The sequence below is a fragment of the Pseudopodoces humilis genome, chromosome 28, assembly GCF_049639895.1.
Source record: "Pseudopodoces humilis isolate 2021_Gansu_Grassland_sample_001 chromosome 28, ASM4963989v1, whole genome shotgun sequence".
NCBI lineage: Eukaryota > Metazoa > Chordata > Aves > Passeriformes > Paridae > Pseudopodoces > Pseudopodoces humilis.
The window spans coordinates 3,563,590-3,584,599 of NC_142227.1; the positions used below are offsets into that span (position 1 = coordinate 3,563,590).

The 21,010-nt window shown below is 50.5% G+C and overlaps 1 protein-coding gene across 6 annotated transcripts in view; it reads right to left on the reverse strand.

The window, feature by feature from the left end:
• RFX2 (regulatory factor X2) overlaps positions 1-9,120 on the reverse strand; it is a 63,465-nt gene extending 54,345 nt beyond the window's left edge. For 4 of the 6 annotated variants that reach the window (XM_088067678.1, XM_088067677.1, XM_088067675.1 and 1 more), the window contains exon 1: positions 9,018-9,120. The gene's annotated coding sequence lies outside the window, so the exon portion shown is untranslated. Of the gene's footprint in view, positions 1-8,181; positions 8,593-9,017 lie in introns of those variants that run through there. The other 2 variants (XM_088067673.1, XM_088067674.1) reach the window with 2 other exon arrangements.
• Between the last annotated feature and the right edge of the window lie 11,890 nt (positions 9,121-21,010).

A 21,010-nucleotide genomic window follows, 5' to 3' on the forward strand; every position in this document is an offset into this window, starting at 1 on the left:
TCGGGATGCTTTTGGGGTTCCTGGCACTGCAACAGCTCCAAATGTCATGATTTTTAACTAATATTAGATAATGAGACTTAAAGAAGCTATTTCTACTTAAGTGCCTCTACCTCACTTTGTAAGTTTTATATTTTATCAGTTTTATAGTTACTTTTTAAGATGAAATAATCAACTGACTCCAAATTTCAGTAGCCAGGTATAAACCTCTGGGAATACAGAGTTTTCTGATCGTTACAAAAAAAAATTACTGCACTTTCTTTTTACCTAAAACCAAGTTGGGATTTTGTAAGGGTTTTTTTTTTTGTTTGTTCGTTTTCTTTTTTTTTTTCTTTTTTTTGGAGGGGGGTGTTTTAGGTTTTTTTGTTGTTTTTTGGTTTGAGGTTTTTTGGTTTTTTTGTTTTGTTGTTGTTATTTTTAAGATTTTCACATTTAAGATTTTCGTTCACAGGAACGAAAAGAGAACAGCAGTGGTAGGAATCAAAAAGCATTTTTGCTGCTCCAGTACAATTTGAAACAGGAATTATCTGGTTTTCGACTCCTCACCTTCCACAGTTACCTCTAATGGTGGCAGCACACAGGACAATACTCTGAAATTTAAATAAATCCATTTATTAGCACAACAAGCAATAGTTTTACCCTTCTGAGCGCTTCCTGCTTGACAGGAAATATTTGGAGCACCACAAAATCATGGAATGGTTTGGGTGGGAAAGAACCTTAAAGTTCATCTCATCCCACCCCTGCCATGGCAGGGACACCTTCCACCATCCCAGGCTGCTCCAAACCCCGTCCAGCCTGGCCTTGGGCACTGCCAGGGATCCAGGGGCAGCCACAGCTGCTCTGGGCACCCTGTGCCAGTCACAGTGTTGGGAGTGATCTTATGGAAACTCCCAGATTTCCCCATAAATACTGTTAAAAAAGGAAATGATGGACCCCAACAGATCTCTAAGCTACACCAGGAGCAGCAACAACTTTGCTTTTGCGAGCCCAGCTCAGGTCAGAGTGGTGCAATGTGACACAGGAGGTGCCTGAAATATGAGGGTGAATTTTGCATTTTTGGTTTGAGGGGTTTTCATGTAGAAAAATCTACATTCTGAGTGCAAGCAGCTGTGAGGGCTGAGCAGCCTGCAGGCCAACCCCAGGCTCTTCAAGGGGCTTGAAGAAATATTCTGTGGAGGATATTTCACCTTCCTGGCAGGTGGAAGTCTTCTAACAGTGGTGCACATCTGTCACATTAAGGAGAATAAATATTTGCTAGGAAGAAGGAAGCTCTGAAGACCAGCCTGGCGACCAGGAGCCATTATTTCTCTTATTATTTGTACCTATTAAAGAAAAATTTCCTCCCATGATTGGTCATTTAAGGTTATGAATATTTGAAAAGATCTGCATTTCATCTCCTTTGGAGCGAAGGGTGGGGGTTTGAGCAGCACAAGAAATTGTTTAAATGCAAGGACCGAAGATAAATTAGGCAGAGCCAGTCCATGTGCACTTATTCCCATTTCCCCCCACATTTCACAGCCCAGAGGTGGATTTTGAGTTGTTTTCTAGACTGGGCCATCCCAGACAGCTCAGGGAAGGAGGAGAAAAATATCCTTGCACGGAGCAGTGAAGTGACAGCGCTGACAAGAGTGCCTCCAGCACATGGAGAGCCTGGGCTTATCTCCCAGCCTGCTTCCTCCCACCTTATCAGAGGCTCTGCACAACCTCCCTTCACTGCCCAAACAGGAGCCCTGGGTAACAGAAAATATGAGACTGTTGGTCAGAAAGGCCCCAGAGCTGCCTGGGATAGCCAGCTCCAGGCAGAAGCCATCCTTGTTTCCATGCCTTGTCCATTTGTTGGGCCATTGTCCACCTCACCACACATCTCCAGCTGCCTCCTGCTCCACTGGCTCACAGAATCCCAGAATCTCCTGAGCTGGATCCCTCAGGGATGATCAGTGCAGCCCCTGGCCCTGCCCAGACCCCCCAACAAGCCCACCCTGAGCATCCCTGAGAGCGCTGTCCAAACGCTCCTGGAGCTCTGGCAGCCTTGGGGCCGGGCCCATTCCCTGGGGAGCCTGGGCAGTGCCAGCACCCTCGGGGGGAAGAACCTTGCCCTGAGATCCATCCCAAGCCCTGGCACAGCTCCAGCCCTTCCTGGGGCCCTGTCCCTGTCCCAGAGCAGAGCAGAGCTCAGTCTCTGCCCCTTCACCTCCCCTCAGTCTCCTCTGCTCCAGCTGAACGAGCCAAGTGCCCTCAGCTGCTCCTCAGAGCCTTCCCCATGTTTGCATCCCTGCAGGGCTGAGCAGGCTGGGAAGGTTTGGCAGCAGTGAGGAACAGGCTCAGGGAGGACACACTACTGTCCCCACACTCCCCAGCAGAGCCCTGCTCATCCCTGTGGTGACAGTTCTGTCCTGGGCACTGGAGACACTGGTGAGACCCTGTCCCACCGTGGTCATCAGGTGATGGAGAGAGAAATGCCACTTGCATTTGGAGTTCCTGTGCCTTGTTAAGAAGCCTCGTTCACACACCAAGCAAAGGATAATTAATAAATCATCTAATTGTGAAACTGCCCATTACCTAACTGAACCCATCCAAGGTACCATCAGCACTAAGCCAACCCACACATCATCAAGCATCAGCTCAGCTCAGGATCAGATCTTGGAGAAAGCCAAGAAGGGAACAGAAGAAGAATCCCAGAATGGTTTTGGTTGGAAAGGACCTTAAAGCTCATTCAGTTCTAACTCCTGCCACCTTCCACCAGACCAGCTTGCTCCAAGCAGGTTCCAGCCTGGCCTGGAACACTTCCAGGAAGCTTCTCTGGTCATCCTGTGCCATGGCCTCATCACTCACACGGGGAACAATTCCTTCCTGATAATTCATCTAAACCTCCTCTCTTTCAGTTTAAAGCCATTCCCTGTCACATGAGCTGATGCTCCACTCTAACAGCATGCAAACCATGGGAAATCCTGTGTGCAGAAGCATCACCAGATGCTCAGGTTTGTTCCAGAAGACTCATCCACAATAAATAACCCTCACAAACCAGGGGAATGCAGTAACCTCCACCAGCATTGCACTGAGGCCAGCACTGTATTGCTGTGTAGCACTGCTGGATGTTTCTATATGATAATAATAAAAATTCAGTGCTCAGTGCCCTGCTTTCTCCAATCACTGTCTCGGGGGGGAAAAAATGTCCTTGTCAAATGTCCCACTCTGTCCCTGCTCAGCTGCACAAGGGCAAAGGCAGTGCAGGGTTTTACCTGTCAGTGTGAGGCTGCTTTATCTAAAGCCTCCAGGACTCCCAGACACCAGAGGTCAGGAGAACAAGAATAACTGATATAATTCCCTGGGCAGGGTGAATGTTTAATCAGCTGTGTGTTAAGCCAGAAATTCTCCAGAACAGTTCCAGGGTTGTCATGGTGGCAATGGGATCTTAAGCTGGTACTAAGGAACAGTCTGACAATGACTAACCAGGTGGTGGTTAAGGAAATTGCTAATTCTGCTGAGGTTGTTTGTCTATAATCATTCCACCCCCGCCTTTTCTCTCCTCTTCCCCTGATGTTTCTTGTCAGTCTTAACTAGTGACACCTCCAGAAGAGGCATTCTTAATTATGGGCTCCATTCAGCAGGACCCTTTGCCTCGTGCTAACCTCAAAGAACCACCAGCCACGTAATCCCAGACAAATTCCTGAATTGCCGGTGCCTCCCTGCACAGATTCAGCCTCTTTCTTCATTGACTTCATCCTCCTGCTTCCAAACCAGTGGGGCACTTCCAAAACTCAGCTGTGGAGACAGAACCACCTCTCTTCACACCCAGATTCACTCCTGAGGTGTGGAGTCCACAAGGATTCCCTGACCCCAGCACAGCTGCAAACGGGAGGTTTATGGGTTTGGAGCATGGGCCCAGTCTCTGATGGGAAAGGGAAAATTTGCACTCCAAAGCTGCTGGGGAGAGATGTAAATCCAGCCATGATCCCCTTCTCTAGAAGGGATGGGGGAAATCCAGTTTTATCACAAATTATCACAGAATGGTTTGGGTTGGAAGGGACATTAAAGCTCCTCCCATCCCACCCCCTGCCATGGCCAGGGACACCTTCCACTATCCCAGGCTGCTTCCCCATCCAGCCTGGCCTTGGACACTGCCAGGGAGGAGGCAGGAACATCCTCTGTGGAAAACCTGTGGCTCACCCTCCTGACAGAGAAGAATTTCTTCAGTTATCAAACCTAAATTTCCTCTCTTTCAGTTTCAACCCTTGTCCTGCTCCCGATTCAGAGATGCTGCTACACGCTGCCATCCCCTGAACCTCTGTGTTGCTCCTGCTCATGTCCCACGTTTTCTTTGCCAGGATGAGACTTTGTCAGGATCAGAGATGCCCTGAAGAAGTCAGAGCATGGAATCACCCTGCCAGGGAAGCCAGGGATGTGCCTGAGCTGCTCCTCCTCAGAGTCTGTACGCAGGTACCTGCTGCTCTTTGTCCTCACACACATCCACACATTCTGCACACGAAGCCAAAGAAAAACCCTTCACACAGGGAAAAAAAAAAAAAAGATTTGTGGAATCTGGATGGTGGGAATATGCACCAGTGAGCTAAATGCAGCATCAGGGAGGAATATCTCTACAGTCAATATAATTATTATTTCTGTCAGCTTCTCGCTAGAGACACTGAAGATTTCTTTCAGATTTGGGACAAGAAATCAAAGCATCTGATTTTTGTTTGCATATTCTTTATATAAAAGTCATTATTGGTGCAGCATTCTGTGACCTGTTCCTTTGACTGCAATGTTCAGTCATTAACCTCTTGCAAAGTTTCCTCCCACGACACATTTCTACAATGCTGAGACTTCTCTGGCATTTATTAAGCTCAGAAAAAAAAAAAAAATTCCTAATAGAAATCTAACTCAGAAAAAAAAGCAAACTTATGAATTGCCTTTAAATGACTTTTCAAATGGCTTCATTTGGGATTTCTACAGCTCTTCACTCCTGTGGAACACAGGGGAATACTCGAGGGAACGACATGAAGTTGTGTCTGGGGGTTGGGACAGATCTCAGGGAAAGGTTCTGCTGTGATTTTATGACCAGATCAAGGAACCAAAAGAGTTTCTAAAGTTCTCTTTGGGAAACTTCTCGCTTCTGTTGCAATTTAAAATACACCTTCTAACTTTATTGCTGGGTAGACACTGCCTAACCCCTGCAGTGACATAAGTGAGCAGAAATACTGTGGGAAGAGGAAGATTTTCTCATTCACTGACATGAAATCACATGTCTAGACATAACTACGTATTGTTTTAACAACTCAGCTGAATTAACAACATTTAAACCTTTCTAGAAATTGCCATCTTTCATAAAACATCACCCAAAGCTGAAAGTAAGTTTGTTTTTTCTCCTCCCCACCCCCAATTTGTAAATAAGTTGTGTATTAACGTGTCCTGAAATCATTTCTGAAATGCAAACATCGCCATATCTTATAAAACATCACCCAAAGCTGAAAGTGGGTTTGTTTTTTCTGCTTCCCCCCCAATTGAAAATAATTTGTGTATTAATATGACCCTGAAATAATTTCCTCAGTGTTTTGTGTGCTAAGAAAAGGCACTCAGGGAAGTGCCCTGTCCAAATGGATTCCTCTTTGCTCGGGGAGTTAAGGTTTGTGCTGAAGGAAGGTTTTGTCATCTATTTATGAATTTATGGATAATTAGTCCATAAGCTGCTTGGATTCCTCTTTGCTCAGTAAGTTAAGGGGTTCATGGTTTGTGCTGAAGGAAGGTTTTGTCATCCATTTATGTATTTATGGAGAATTACTCCATAAGCTGCTTGGACAGACACATCCCGACGTGGGAAAGCCGGCACGTTCCCAGACAATAAGCTGGATTTGTGAGTGTTTGAACAAAGGAATAAAGACTTGCCAGTCCAAATAAGACAAAACAACGCGTCTCAAAGCGCAGATTACAGAGAGAAACCTTCCCTGAGTGTCAAATATCGGCAACGCAATCGCGGATCCCGGCGGATCCCAATCCCCGAGTCCGGGCGAGCCGGGGCACGCTGGGCTCCGGCTGGCCGGGATCCAGCCCTGCACTGCTGGCATTTGTTCCGAGGGAGGCAGGGAAAGGAGGGACAACTCGGGTTAAATATAACTCGGTAGCCTCCAGCAGCAGCTCCGGCGGAGGAGCCGAGCGGGCGGGACCCGCCTGTTGAATCAGCAGCGAGCCCCGGCTCCGCTTTTAGCTCGGGAAGGGCTAAAAGAGAGCGGGGGAAATGGGCTGCAATTCCTCAAACAGCTCTGTTTACGGGCCTGTATCAGCAGGGAAAACATGTTGTGATTAAACGTGGCAGCTGTCGGTGCTCCGAGGTGTTACAAGCAGGGGGATATTTAAAGACAATGACTGGCGCCGTCTCTTCTGCCGGGATGGAGCCGCGTTTGTGGCAGCCCCGAAGTTATTCCGTGGCACAAAGCGACTTTTAGTGGCAGGGAATACTCTCAGCTGGAGGATTTCCCCCAGAAGCCAGGACAAACGACGTCATCAGAGGCACTGGCTGCTCAGTGATTAAAGAATCCCAAATAGGTTGGGTTGGAAGGGAGCTGAAATCCCACCTTGGTCCACCCTGTCCCATGGCAGGGACACCTTGCACCAGCCCAGGATGCTCCAAGCCCCGTCCAGCCTGGCCTTGGACACTTCCAGGGATGGGTGTGATGGTGTTTACACACACAAAAGGACACAGAATACACAGCAAGTGTATTTCTGATGAACCTTCCCATGCCTGACACACGATTTAACAGCGACTCTCTCTAGACCACGCTCAGCCTTAACTCTTTGGATGGGCGAACCCATCCCTCCCTCCCAGCACCACGGGGGCTCAGAGCAGTGCCGAGTCCCTTGGTGAATGACTCCATTTATAGGCCAAATCTACAAATTTCTATAGCAATCCTACAAATTTCTATGGCAAAGCAACAAAACACTCCGAGAGGGTAAATCTGCTGCTGGCCAGGGCCGCAGTGCAGGGCTCAGCCCCTCTCCAGGTACCGCAGGTTCCCCAGGGGCTCAGCCCCCTCCCCAGGAGCAGAGCTGGCACAGAGCCCCAAGGAATTCATGAGATGCAAATGGCTCAGCAGGGAGATGCAAAGCAGGGACGGTCTGTGGGAGTCACGGTGGCTGTGGGGGACCTGGCTCTGCCTTTCCTCGGTGGCAGTGGATGCTCCTGACCCCATCCCCAAGCGCACTGGGATCATTCCTGTTTTGCAGGAAGCAAGCAGGGACAAAGAAATTCCAGCTGTCAACCCCTTCTGCCTGAGCTTTCAGCCTTCAGGCCAAGATCCTGTTGTTACCTGAGAACCCAGATTCCGATTAAAAAGATGAGCAGTTCCAAACCTCGTGGTTATGGGAACAGCTCTGACAACACCAACTCCAAACAACAAACCCCCAGAGCCTGCCCACAGCTGTGTAACCCCAAGGCAAACACATCTCACAGAATTCCAATCCATCTCCCCTCCCTTGGGACAGCGACACTGAGAGGTAAAGACCCAGCTGGATGTGTTGGTTTGTTTTTTTTTAAACATTAAGATTTTCATGTATCCAACACCCCACAGGCTGGTCCTAAAGTCTGACAAAGTCCTGCCTTGGGGGTAGATTCCAGCCACTCAGAAATCAAATTGTTCATCCCAAACTCTCTCAGTTTGAGGTTGATTCAACCTGTCTTGAATGAGATAACCATGAAAGGGCCTCCCAAAATGCTTCCCCTTCTACTAAATGTGCCACTTTAAAATAAAATCTAAGACCGAACTGATCCTGAGCTGACTGAAGCAAACTCAGACTGAAAAGTGAAACAGCAGAGGCAGAGAGGGAAGCCCAGCAGCTTAAGGTTGGTATTTAGAGACTGATTTTTTTTCCTTTTTCTAAGCCACTCTATTCTCAAATGATTCATAACCAAGATAGAGCTGAAAAGTTTGGGCAGAAGCAGATGAAAAAAAACCCCCTCGATTAAATGATTCCGAAGCTGAGCTCTTAGTTTAACCTACCAATTAAAGCCTCAGTTTAAGGACATTCCAACTGCAAAAAGGTACAGTAGATTTAACAAAAGTTAATAAAATTATTATTTATTCTGCTTTTTAATTAGTAAGTCTCGCCTCTTTCAACAGCAAAGCCAAAATAAAGGCTTCGGAGTGTATCTAAGTAAAAAGAATGGAAAGATTGAATCAGGCAGGGGGAACTCACGCTTGAAACAGGCACGTCCACAAAATCCCACTCTAACAGGAGATGAATCTTGTTTCACAAACACACTTTATTCAAAACAAGCTGGAGAAACCACGTCAAGAGCAGAAGGCGGTTGCTTGCAAATAGGTCTCGCTGCGATTTCCCCTCGTTTCTAAGACCGACACGAAAGCGAGCGCCGGGATCTCCCAGCTCAGGCAAACTCCAGGGATGAGCTGGAGTTGAAACCACCCCCCAAGAGGAGGAGGAGGAGCGCTCGGGGGGGCCGGGGGCAGCACGGGGAGGGGAGAGGAGGACGGGGACAGCGCGGGGAGAAGGAGAGCACGGAGAGGCCACGGGGACAGCACGGAGCGGTGCCGACTCCGAAAAGCGGAGCGGCTGCCCCGTTCCCCCTCCCGAGCCTGAGCGGGCACTTTGGGCTCGCAGCCCGGGGAGCCGGGAGCGCGGAGTTCCGGGAAGCCCCGGCCGGGAGCGGCGGGGCCGCGGGGGCCGCGCCCGCTCCGGCCGGGCGGTGCCGGTTCCCGTGCCCGGGCGGGGCCGCGCTGCGGGCGGTGCTCCCGGGGCAGCGGCACCGGCCCGGGGAAGGAAGGGGAGCCCAGGGCGGTTCGGCCGTGCCGTCTCCGCCGCTCCTCCGCTCCCAACTTTCCGAGGGCGGCGCGACCGGTGCCCCCCGCCCCGGTCCGCAGCGGGACCGCGCATCCCGCGCCGGGACAAGCGGGGTCCGCGCCGCCGGCCCGCGCCGCGCCGACCCCGCGGAGGACTCGGAGACCGCGCACATCCCCTGCACCCCCCCCGGCCGCCGTCCCACATCCAGCCCGTCACGGGGCGGCCCCGCTCACCTGCCGTCCCCGCCGGGTGCCGCGGGCTGCGCTGGGCTCCGGCCGCCGGGGCCGCGCGGTGCCGCCGTTGGCAAGTAACAGTCTCCAGGGCTACGGTCACTATGGCGCCGGGCGCCGGGTCTCGAGGCAACTGTTGCTACCCCGGCCCCGCGCGTCACAGCTCAGCCCCGCCCTAAGAGGGCGTGCCCAGCGCGTATCCACTTTCCATTGGTGCATAGCCTGTCCGTCATCATAGGGGGCGGGACATCTCGCGAGAGGACCAATGGCCTGGCGGAGGGGGCGTGGCCAGCGCTTGGCGCGCGGTTTGGCGCCTCAGCGCGGGGCGGGGCGGGCTCGTGACGCGCGCGCGCGGGAAATGGGGGGGGCGAGGGGGCGGGGCCGGCTCGCGCGCCTCGATGATTTCGCCTCAATAAATCACCCCCTAAAAAAAGAAACAATACATAAAGAAAGAAAGTTGATTTCCCGATGTTAAACATTCCAAAGCGGCGGGCTCGCGTTTTCTCCCTTTACCGCTGGGGTGGTTTTGGTTGTTTTGTTTTTTTTAACCCCTCCACATGACATCAAGCCGTCGTCATGGCGACGGGGCGTGACGTCACCGACAGCATCGCGCGGGGGGACGGATGAGGAAAGCGGGGTTTGGGGCGGATCGGGGGAAAATATCGGGGGAAAATATCGGGGGAAAATATCGGGGGAAAATATCGGGGGAATTGCGGTGAATTGCGGCCGGGCCCGGCACACGCTGCTCCCCCCCCGCTCTGGAGGCGGCCCCGGCGGCGCCCGGAGCTCGGGGGGATGCGCTGGGCTGGGGGAGCAGCAGCAGCAGCAGAGCCCTGCCACATCAAATCGTCATCTACGGACAGATGGACAGAGCTGGGGTTACGACAGAAGGACGTGGAAGTGCTGGTGAAAGTGCAGAGAAAGGCAGCGGGATCTGCCAGGGCTGGAGCCAGGCTGGGAGAGCTGGGGGTGCTCACCTGGAGAAGAGAAGGCTCCAGGGAGAGCTCAGAGCCCCTTGCAGGGCCTAAAGGGGCTCCAGGAGAGCTGGAGAGGGACTGGGGACAAGGCCTGGAGGGACAGGACACAGGGAATGGCTCCCACTGCCAGAGGGCAGGGCTGGATGGGATATTGGGAAGGAATTGTTGGCTGGGAGGGTGGGCAGGCCCTGGCACAGGGTGCCCAGAGCAGCTGTGGCTGTCCCTGGATCCCTGGAAGTGCCCAAGGCCAGGCTGGACGAGGCTTCATTCCCCACGTCCTGTCCTGTTTTATTTTGTCAATGAAACCCAGCACAGGCTCTAGGTCGCTCTCATATTTTTTGAATGCAGGTGCTGCCAAGGAAAGCAGCATTTTTTGTAAAGCTTTACGAAATATCTCTGTTTGTGGGGGTTTTATGGGTTTTTCCCCTACAGTTAAACCCAGCAGAATCATCACCACTTGCTCTGAAAAATCCCTGTTGGGAATTTCACCGTTTCCAGGATCACCTTCCTGACATGCAATAAAAAAAGCTTTTATGATGTATTTTTTCTGCAACGTTTTCTGAAAAGTATGTCCCAGCCTCAGCCAAGGAAGTGTGTGGAATTTGTACCCATGGAGACTCCAATAACACAGCCTGCTCCAAACACCACAGGATTATTACTTTTCTTACCTAACGCTTCGGGAAAGGAGTCACTGGAAAAGGAAGTGACTGAGCGAGGCAATATAAATTGGAGACACTGGTTAGCATGTGATCCATCTGCAGATTTGGGGTGGCTGTTCCTGCTTTTGGGAGATTACCATGAGAATTACACTGGAAAAATTCATGGAGTTGTTTGTCCGACCACCACGGACACACTGAGGGAGATTTTGAGAAGCTCCTGAGAAAATTAATTTTTATTCTTGATGGGTTGTAGGTGCTTAAGCAATGGATTTTTAAAAAGAACAACTTTTAGGTGAGCAAAATATACAGGAAAAGAGAAAATAGAGGTGGAATAGTTTTTTAAAAATCAACTAGTACACATAAACATCCACCTTTACTCCTGGAAACTGAGACAAGATTAATAGATTTCACTTAAAAACTCCTGATGTTTTTGAAGGTTGTTCTCATTCTTTCCGTCAATTCTTGTTTTACAAATGAAGCAATCCTGTTTTTCCCGCTGGAAAAGCCCAGACCTTTCCTAAAAAACACTCAATAAACAACTACTTTTTAGTCCTGTGATCACTTATTCCTGCTCGAGCACCATGTGGGTTTGGCCACACTGAATTGCACCATGCTGATTTTGAATTATTACTCAAATTTACCTGGAGCTGAATGAAATTCCTCAGTCCTCTCCCTTTTACCAGCACCTCCAATGTGTCGTTACTTTATATTTTAGGGCACAATTCCCCACTGAACAGCATCCATTCCTCTGGAAAAGAAATACAAAACACATTTGGATGTGCTCCCGTTCTTCCCAAAGTGCCAATTACTGTGTGAAACCCAAAGCTCAGGTGACAACAACATCCTGAGATCCCCAGAATCACAGATCCATTAAGGCTGGAAAAAAACCCCTGAGATCATCAAACCCAACCACCAACCCAGCTCTGCCCAGGCCACCATCAACCCTGTCCCCCCAAGTGCCACAGCCTCCTCTTTCTGCACTCTTGATAATGCTTGGAATTTCTGATAATGCTCAGCACAACACCTTTGGGAAACCCTGCAGCCCACGGGAATCAGGGAATCACCACAGCTCGGTTATTTTTAATTAGGGACCTGTCTGCCACCTCTGGTGCCAAACTGATCACTGGCATTTCATTTCTCTTTGTTTCTTCCAGCCTGTCCCTGAGCCAGACCTCGCTGCTTGGTCTGGGGGAAGGAGGTTCGTTTCAAAAAGTTGTTGGTGAGGAAAGAGAAGTTTGATTTTTCTCTTTTCTCCCAGAGGAGCAGCTCGCTGCAGCTGTCTCTGCTACCCACAGGAGGGCACGTTCCTCAAAGCAAACTGGAATTCAGCTCAAACCCAGTCCCGCCCAAAGGATCTCATTGATCGACTTGATTTCACTTAAAGGGAGGTTTTGACAGGAAAAATGTTCTGATGAAAGCAAATTCCTTCTAAAGGTAGCAGGATCCTTTGAATTATTGTGTTTATCCATGAAAAATGCTGTTGTTTTGGGTGCTGGAAGTGAAACCTGAAATGAATTTATTCCTTTAAATTGCTTCCTGCATGAAAAAATTCCCAGAGGGTTGAAATTGAAAGAAACAAAAAAATTCCCTTTGGAATTTTTGCTCAAAGGAAAAGTTTGCTTGTTTTAAAAGGGAGAATCCTCATTCCTAAACAGGTGCCAAACAGCATTTTCCTGCCTGGGAGATTCCTGTGCCCCCATCCTTGGAGATGTTTTCCAACCCTAATGATTCTGGGATTCTCTCCATGCTGTGTTTCAGTGCTGAATGAGCTCAGTGCAAAACATCTGGAGCCTGAACTGGTCCCTGTCCTGCAGGATCAGCAGCACCATCCCATGCAGGTTACAAGGATCGTCTCATCTGTGACCGTGGATTTTTCCCTTTATAGCAGAGATAAAATTAAACTTTGTGATCATTTCATTCACAATCATTTTCATTTGTGCTGCACATAAACAGTTTTGCAGGCAGGGAGTCACTCAAGGCCTGCACTTAGGAATTAAATCTCCATTTAATTTCCATTCCAGCTATTTCCAAGGAAATTTCAGCAGGATGGGTGCAAACTGCAGCTTTTCCTTCATGGAGCTGCCACATCCCTTGGGCACAGCCCTGGGTGAGCTCCAACCACAGCCCCAGGGCTGTGTTTTCTGCATCACAAACTCCTGACCTTGCTGCTGGTCAGACAACAACATTCTCCAGTGCTTTTGGCTGGGCTTGAGAGGAGAAATCTGTGGAGTGTGGCTGTGCCAAGGCCGCTGGAATTTCCCAGTGGCACCGTACCCCGTCCTGCTCTGCCCACAATGAATTCCAGGCTGTTGTGGGATGCTCTGTCCTCTCCTGGCAGTGGCCCAGAGCATTTTTTATCTCAGCTTTGCCCAGCCTGGAAGCAAACAGGTGAGTGCTGAGGGTGGGAGAAAGAAGAGAGGATGTTCAGCCCTTCCCATGCCTCCTTTGGGTTGTGTCCCAACAATCCCAACTTGGTGGGATTTGGAAAGGTCACTCTTCTCAACCTCACATCTTTCCCCTAACAAGTTTTTAACACAGCTAAAACTCCACATGTGCTCTTTTTCCCCACCCTGGAAATTTCCTTTTATGAAATTTAAAGGACCAAGCATTTATCTGCAGTTTTATCTGTTTGGTTTGGCTGTAGCTGCCTGGAAATTCCACAAAAAACACTGGATAAAGTCATGGAAAAAAACCAGTGCCTGTGGGTTTTGGTGTGCCACTCCCTGCAGGGAGCTGCAGCCTCCTGAGCCCACAGAAGGAGGATGTGTCCATAATGTGGATGTAATTAAGTGCAGTCATATTGATATGACTGAATCCATGCAGCTTCTGTCAACACAGCTTCTGCACAGAGGCAATGTCTGTGTGATGAAACCCTCAGTGACTGAACAGCCCCTGTGCAGGGTTTAAATGGAATTTCTGCACAGAGGTTTTCTGGTGAGTGAGTTTGAATGAGGCTCCTCTCATTTCCCAGATATCCACAGGTGCTGAAACAGAGTGAGCAGGAGCCTTGGGGGGAGTGGGGGACAGGATCAAAGTGAAGGCCTGGGTGATGTGGTGGGAAGGGGACACAAAATCAACAGAACACACAGAGATGGCACCTTCAGCACCTGCATGGCAGCAAAGAGTCTCTGAGGCACCTGGAGAGAACCTTCTCTGCTGCTCCAGACCCCTCCCCAGCTCCATCCCCTTCCCTGGACACGCTCCAGGCCCTCGGTGTCCTTCTCATCATGGGGGGCCCAAAACAGCCCAGGCTTTGAGGTGTGACCCCAGCAGTGCCCAGCACACGGGGCAGTCTCTGCTCCTGCTGCCCACTGGCACAAGCCAGGTCTTCTCAGCCCCCTGGGCACGCTGCTGGAAGCTTGGAATCTGAATATTGAGCAAAAAGGTTTGGTTTGTTGGCATGGGGAAGCTCAACTTCCTCGTGGCTGTGAGCATCTTAAAGCTCTGTAACTGTTTCACTCCGGTGAGTTTATGTTTAAAAACCACAGAAAACGATGAAGTGGCCCTGTGGATTATTAACATTCCGGGCTGCACTGCAGGTGCAGAGCTCTTGCACCTCACTCCAGCTCAGCCAACCATCAGCAGAAACTTTTCCAGCTTGTGCTGTGCTCCAGCTCCTGCAGTGGCACCTGGCCCGTGGCACCAAGGGACAGCTCGTTCCTGTGTCGCTGTCTGTGGTTACTCCTGCATCCCTTTGCTGTTACAGCACAGCTCCAGTGGGGAGAGAGCCAGGGCACAGCCCTGTTCTGCCTGGAAACTGTGACACCCCTGCCACAAACCTCTCCTCTCCTCTCCTCTCCTCTCCTCTCCTCTCCTCTCCTCTCCTCTCCTCTCCTCTCCTCTCCTCTCCTCTCCTCTCCTCTCCTCTCCTCTCCTCTCCTCTCCTCTCCTCTCCTCTCCTCTCCTCTCCTCTCCTCTCCTCTCCTCTCCTCTCCTCTCCTCTCCTCTCCTCTCCTCTCCTCTCCTCTCCTCTCCTCTCCTCTCCTCTCCTCCTCCCCTCTCCTCTCCTCTCCTCTCCTCTCCTCTCCTCTCCTCTCCTCTCCTCTCCTCTCCTCTCCTCTCCTCTCCTCTCCTCTCCTCTCCTCTCCTCTCCTCTCCTCTCCTCTCCTCTCCTCTCCTCTCCTCTCCTCTCCTCTCCTCTCCTCTCCTCTCCTCTCCTCTCCTCTCCTCTCCTCTCCTCTCCTCTCCTCTCCTCTCCTCTCCTCTCCTCTCCTCTCCTCTCCTCTCCTCCTCTCTCCATGTTATTTTACAGCAAATGGTTTTCCAGCAAATTCTTTTCCAAAACTTGGATTACCTGAGGACATAAACAGCATTGCAGTTGGGGTTTAAGTTTAATGTTCAGAGGATATAGGCATAATCTCTGAAGTGAGGTGATATCTAACGTCAAACTAAATAATTATACAGCCAAGAAATCCTAATTCTCCACTGCTTTTGGGGCTTTATAAATATGTATTGCACACACAACACTTTGCATATTGCATAAACAGCCTTTGCCCACTCTGTGTTATTTCAAAATCCATGAGTGTGCAGTTTTTAATGAGTTAAAAAAAAAATAAATTGAAAAGGAGTTTATGCCCATGACAGGCCAGGGTAAATAGTTTTTGCCCTGTTTTATTTATGAGAATTGCAGAAGAGTCATTTAATCACAGACAGAGGCAGATAAAGGTCACTTATCAGCTGCTGTGTCCTGGTGATGAGTCCTTGGCTTTGCTGATTTATGACAGCTGAGAGTTGCATATTAATCTAGAGCATAATTTGGTGGGGATTTTTGTGTGAGTGTCTTTTTGTAGTGTTTGGGTGCTTTTGGACTGGGGTTTTTTTGGGGTTTTCCAGTATTTCCCACACCTCTTTGCTGTAGATCCTTTCACATGACCCGAAAAGATGTTGCAAGTCCTTGATGGGAAAGACACCATGGGCAGTTTAAATCTGGAAATGACTCAGGTATAAAGAGACTTTTCTGTCTCCCTTCCTGCCTGTGACCACGTGGATGTGATTTCCTCATCACATCTATCTTCTTCTCATGTCCAGCTTCAAGTGGAAATTGCTGAAATACTTTATTGCCCCCCACACCCTGTTACCTTCCAAGTCAATGTCCTGAGGTGCAATAACTTGGCCTGAGTCACTTGCCACCAGCCACTCTGGAGCTGGGAATTTGGGATTTTTATCAGAGGAGTCCCAGCCCAGAATAGCTCCCAAATCCAGTGCCAGGGCTGGTGATAAAAGTGAAAATGATGTAAACTGTGTTGGGTAATTCAGATGGGCAGACGTGGCTTGTTCCATACAGGGGAACGATTCAGCTGAATTATTTCCAATTTATTTCCACTCTCTGTGTTCACAGGTGAATGAAGAGCTGATTCTTTTCTTGAGGTAGGAAAGCAAAGAACCTGCAAATGGGAATTTCACTGGGTGATGTTGTGTGGGGCACAGGAAAGCTGTGGCTGAGAAGAAGCAGCAGCCAGTCTCACTTCCAGAGTTCCTACCCTCAGAGATGTGGTTTGACATGCACAAATCTGGAATCCCACAGCCCAAATCTGAATTTATCCTGGGCCTTTGCTCCTATCCTGATGTTCTTTTGTGAGCTCTGTCTCTGCTGGCATCTCCCCCTGCCTCAGTCATGTGAAATACCTGGAAATCTCAAGGTGAGGCAGAAATGTGAGTCATGGAATTACTGAAGTTGGAAAAGACCCTTAAAATCACCGAGGCAAATAATCTAACACTGCCAGCCCCTCAGTAAACCATGTCCCTAAGTGCCACATCTTCACATCTTTTCAACCCCTCCAGGAGTGTCTACACTTCAGAAAAAGTGACTTTTATCACAAAGGTAAAAATCTGTAACATCCCAGCACAGATAACATCCCCCAGACACTGCTGTAACTCACCCAGGATCATGAAGGCTTTGTGTGTGCTCTCACCACAGATTTACCAACAGGAATAAAATGGATTCTGTGGAGGCTTTGGTCCTCCCCTCGAGGCTGAGCCTGTGTTATCAGCAGAGCTTGAGGCTGCTGAACCTGCAGCCACCTCCTCTCTCCCGATCTTGTGTCACAAGGAATGACCCAGTCCAGCCAAGGCAGGGTCACCTGGAGCAGGTGACACAGGAAAGTGTCCAGGTGGGTTTGGGATGTCTCCAGAGAGGGAGACTCCACATCCTCCCTGGGCAGATGTTCCATTGCTCTAGCGCCCTCAATGTAAAGAAGTTCTTCCTCATGTTGAGGTGTTTGTCTTGCATTTAATTTTCTGTCCATTACTCCTCGTCCTGTCACTGGCCACGGCTGAGCAGTGGCACCATCATCTGGACACCCCTTGGAGATATTTGTATATTTATATAGGATTGATGGAATCCTCTCTCAGACTTCTCTTCTCTGGACTAACCAGGCCCAGCTCCCACAGCCTCTCCTCATCACAGAGATGCTCCAGACTCATCATCTTTGAGCTCCAGTAGCTCCTTGTCTTTCTTGAACCATGGAGCCAGAGTTGGACCCTGGACTCAGCTCCAGATGTGCCTCACTGGGACCAAGGGGCAGGATCACTCCTGCCCTGCTGGCCACACTCTTCTCAATTCCCCCAGGGTCCCATTGTCCCTCCTGGGCTTGTAATTCCCCCCCAGGTGTTTCTCTGCAGAGCTGCTCTCCACTGGGTCACCCCCAGCCTGTCCTGCTCCTGGTTCCTTCACTTTCCTGGAGCTGCTGGGGTCACGCTGCTCCTGGTGCCTCAGGAAACGGGAGCCCTGTGGCTCCACAGGAGTTATCCTGGCAAACACAGAGCCAGCAAAGGAGCTGTTTGAACAGAGGCCCAACCACTCTGGTGCATTTGCTATTTCCAGCTCAACAACTCCCTGTTTGTTTATGAAGAATAAATCAATAATAACTCCAAGGCATCAGCCCCTCTCCTTCCTGTGCCCGAGGACCACCTGTGCTCATCTCTGCTCTTCACCACCAGCATGGTCCCCTTTGGCCCCAGAACCAGCAGGACTTCAGCAAACACCACAGGATTTACCTTGGGAGTGATGCAACCTCGTTTTGATGGACAAGGACATGGGCAGCAGATAAAAAACAGCTCTCCCAAGGTATTTGTTGGCTCAGGAAATGGCCAAAAATAGACCTGGTAACTCCTGCCACTTGAGTTAACCTTTGGGCTGTGCCCCTGGAGATCTCCTTGGTTCACTGGGAATTATGTTCCCCTTGTCAGCACAACAGATCCTGGCTGAGGACCAGGGCAGGCTGGAGTATGAGGGTCAGGAATCTGAATTTTACTGATCTCACCAACTTCCAGGCTGCTGTTTTGTCTTGATCTTCAAAATAAATTCACCATCTGAGTGAGAATGGAGCCAGCTTGGAGGGGCTGCAGAGAGGAGGAGCTGAGACAGCTGGGGAGAGGTGGGAGAGTTGAGGAGCTGCAAGGCAAGAGTGCAGGAGATAGGAAACAGCCAACACAGCAAGAACTGGAGGTGCTGGGGCCAGAGGACTGCTCAGGGCTCCCAAGGCTGCCTTGGCCCTCCTGTCCTGCTCTGCTGGTGCTGTTTCACAGCTGCAATATCCCCAGCACTGCTCTGTCCTCTGGCCCTGCCGCTGCTCCAGCTGCAGCCTGACCTTCTGGCAGGAGCTTCCCTAATGACATATTCCTTAGGTTTGCTCATCAGCTGAGTGGTGTGAACCAAACCCTGCCCTCCCTGTGTGAGTGGGAAATGTCTCTGGGCAGTGGGAGGAGGCAGAGAAGAATTTACAGGGAAAAAACAATGGCTTGGAATTCTTGGTCTGCACCAGGAAAATAGCAGCAATAATTCATTTCACAGATACAGCTGTTTCCCTAACAGGATAAACAAAATCCTGGCTTTTCTGCAGCTTTATCAGCCAGGAACAACTGAGAACAGTTACGTGGATCCATCTGATTGTAACCCCTAAAAAAAAATCAATTAATAAATCAATAAGCACTGTTAATACAGCTTAAAGAAGCAAGACCCAGCGAGGGCAGGAGATGGTGGAGCTGCCACAGGTTCTGGTGATGGGGGACCAGAACTGCCCAGTGCTTGTGCTGCTGGTGCTGCTCAGCCCATGCCCTTGGTTTGTGGTGGTTGGAAACAGCAGCACGGGGCTGCTTTGCCCAGCTTAGACCCCACCCTGATCCTCCCTGGATCCTTCAACAGAGATTTCTGCTCCAGGTTGGACTCTTCCCCCTCCCCAGCACATTTTACATCTTGCCCTGTCCGGAATGGCCTAAGAGCTTCTTCATGAACCATCTCCTGTTTCGTTTGGTCAAAGGGTTGTTGTTGCTCAGGGCTCTACTTGAAAATCTTTTTCACAGAATCATTGAGGCTGGAAAGGTCCACTAAGACCATCAAATCCAACTATCAACCCGTGGTCATCACTAAACCGTGTCCCCCAGTCGCACATCCACGTGATTTTTAACTTTTCCAGGGATTGTGACTCCAGCACTGCCCTGCTCAGCCTGTTCCAATGATTTACAATCTTTTCCATGAAGAATTTTTCCCTGATGTCCAACGTAAACTTCCCCTGGTAACAACTTGAGGCTGTTTCTTCTTGCCCTATTGCATCTTGCCCTTAACCTTACTTCATTTTAGGGAAAAAAACAGCTCTCAGAAGGGTTTGGGTTATTTTCCTCCATTCCCAAAACTTCTGCTGGGTCTGCCCACAGCACCACAGCAGCCCAGGCACTCCAGAGCTTCAGAATGTTCCAGCACAGCCTGGGGCAGTGTTTGGGCTGTGCTGCGGGCCCAGGAACAGCCCATTCCCGGTGTTTGGTACAGCCCATTCCCGGTGTTTGGTACAGCCCATTCCCGGTGTTTGGTACAGCCCATTCCCGGTGTTTGGTACAGCCCATTCCTGGTGTTTGGCACAGTTCATTCCCGGTGTTTGGTACAGCCCATTCCCGGTGTTTGGTACAGCCCATTCCCGGTGTTTGGTACAGCCCATTCCCGGTGTTTGGCACAGTTCATTCCCGGTGTTTGGCACAGTTCATTCCCGGTGTTTGGTACAGCCCATTCCTGGTGTTTGGCACAGTTCATTCCCGGTGTTTGGCACAGTTCATTCCCGGTGTTTGGTACAGCCCATTCCCAGTGTTTGGCACAGCCCGTTCCCGGTGTTTGGTACAGCCCGTTCCCGGTGTTTGGTACAGCCCATTCCTGGTGTTTGGCACAGTTCATTCCCGGTGTTTGGCACAGTTCATTCCCAGTGTTTGGCACAGCTCATTCCCGGTGTTTGGTACAGCCCATTCCCGGTGTTTGGTACAGCCCATTCCCGGTGTTTGGTACAGCCCATTCCCGGTGTTTGGCACAGTTCATTCCCGGTGTTTGGTACAGCCCATTCCCGGTGTTTGGTACAGCCCATTCCCGGTGTTTGGTACAGCCCATTCCCGGTGTTTGGTACAGCCCATTCCCGGTGTTTGGTACAGTTCATTCCCGGTGTTTGGCACAGTTCATTCCCGGTGTTTGGTACAGCCCATTCCTGGTGTTTGGCACAGTTCATTCCCGGTGTTTGGCACAGTTCATTCCCGGTGTTTGGTACAGCCCATTCCCAGTGTTTGGCACAGCCCGTTCCCGGTGTTTGGTACAGCCCGTTCCCGGTGTTTGGTACAGCCCATTCCTGGTGTTTGGCACAGTTCATTCCCGGTGTTTGGCACAGCCGAATCCCAGTGTTTGGCACAGCTCATTCCCGGTGTTTGGTACAGCCCATTCCCGGTGTTTGGTACAGCCCATTCCCGGTGTTTGGTACAGCCCATTCCCGGTGTTTGGTACAGCCCATTCCTGGTGTTTGGCACAGTTCATTCCCGGTGTTTGGTACAGCCCATTCCCGGTGTTTGGTACAGCCCATTCCCGGTGTTTGGTACAGCCCATTCCCGGTGTTTGGCACAGTTCATTCCCGGTGTTTGGTACAGTTCATTCCCGGTGTTTGGTACAGCCCATTCCCGGTGTTTGGTACAGCCCATTCCCGGTGTTTGGTACAGCCCATTCCCGGTGTTTGGCACAGTTCATTCCCGGTGTTTGGTACAGTTCATTCCCGGTGTTTGGTACAGCCCATTCCTGGTGTTTGGTACAGCCCATTCCCGGTGTTTGGTACAGCCCATTCCCGGTGTTTGGTACAGCCAAATCCCGGTGTCCCGGACACGGCGCCGGGCATTGACCGCGGGTAACCCACGCCGGGAGGGGGCGTGGCCTGGATATTATTGACAGCCACCTCCTCCAATGGCGCGGCGGTGCGTCTCTACCCTGCGCAGGGGGCGTGGCTTCATCTCTGCCCACCGCCGTCTCGCCCAATGGGATGTTTCGAAATGGCAGAGTGGGCGGGGAAAGCGGGAGCTGGCCACGCCCCCAGGCGCGAGCACTGTTAAAGGCCCCGCCCGGCGG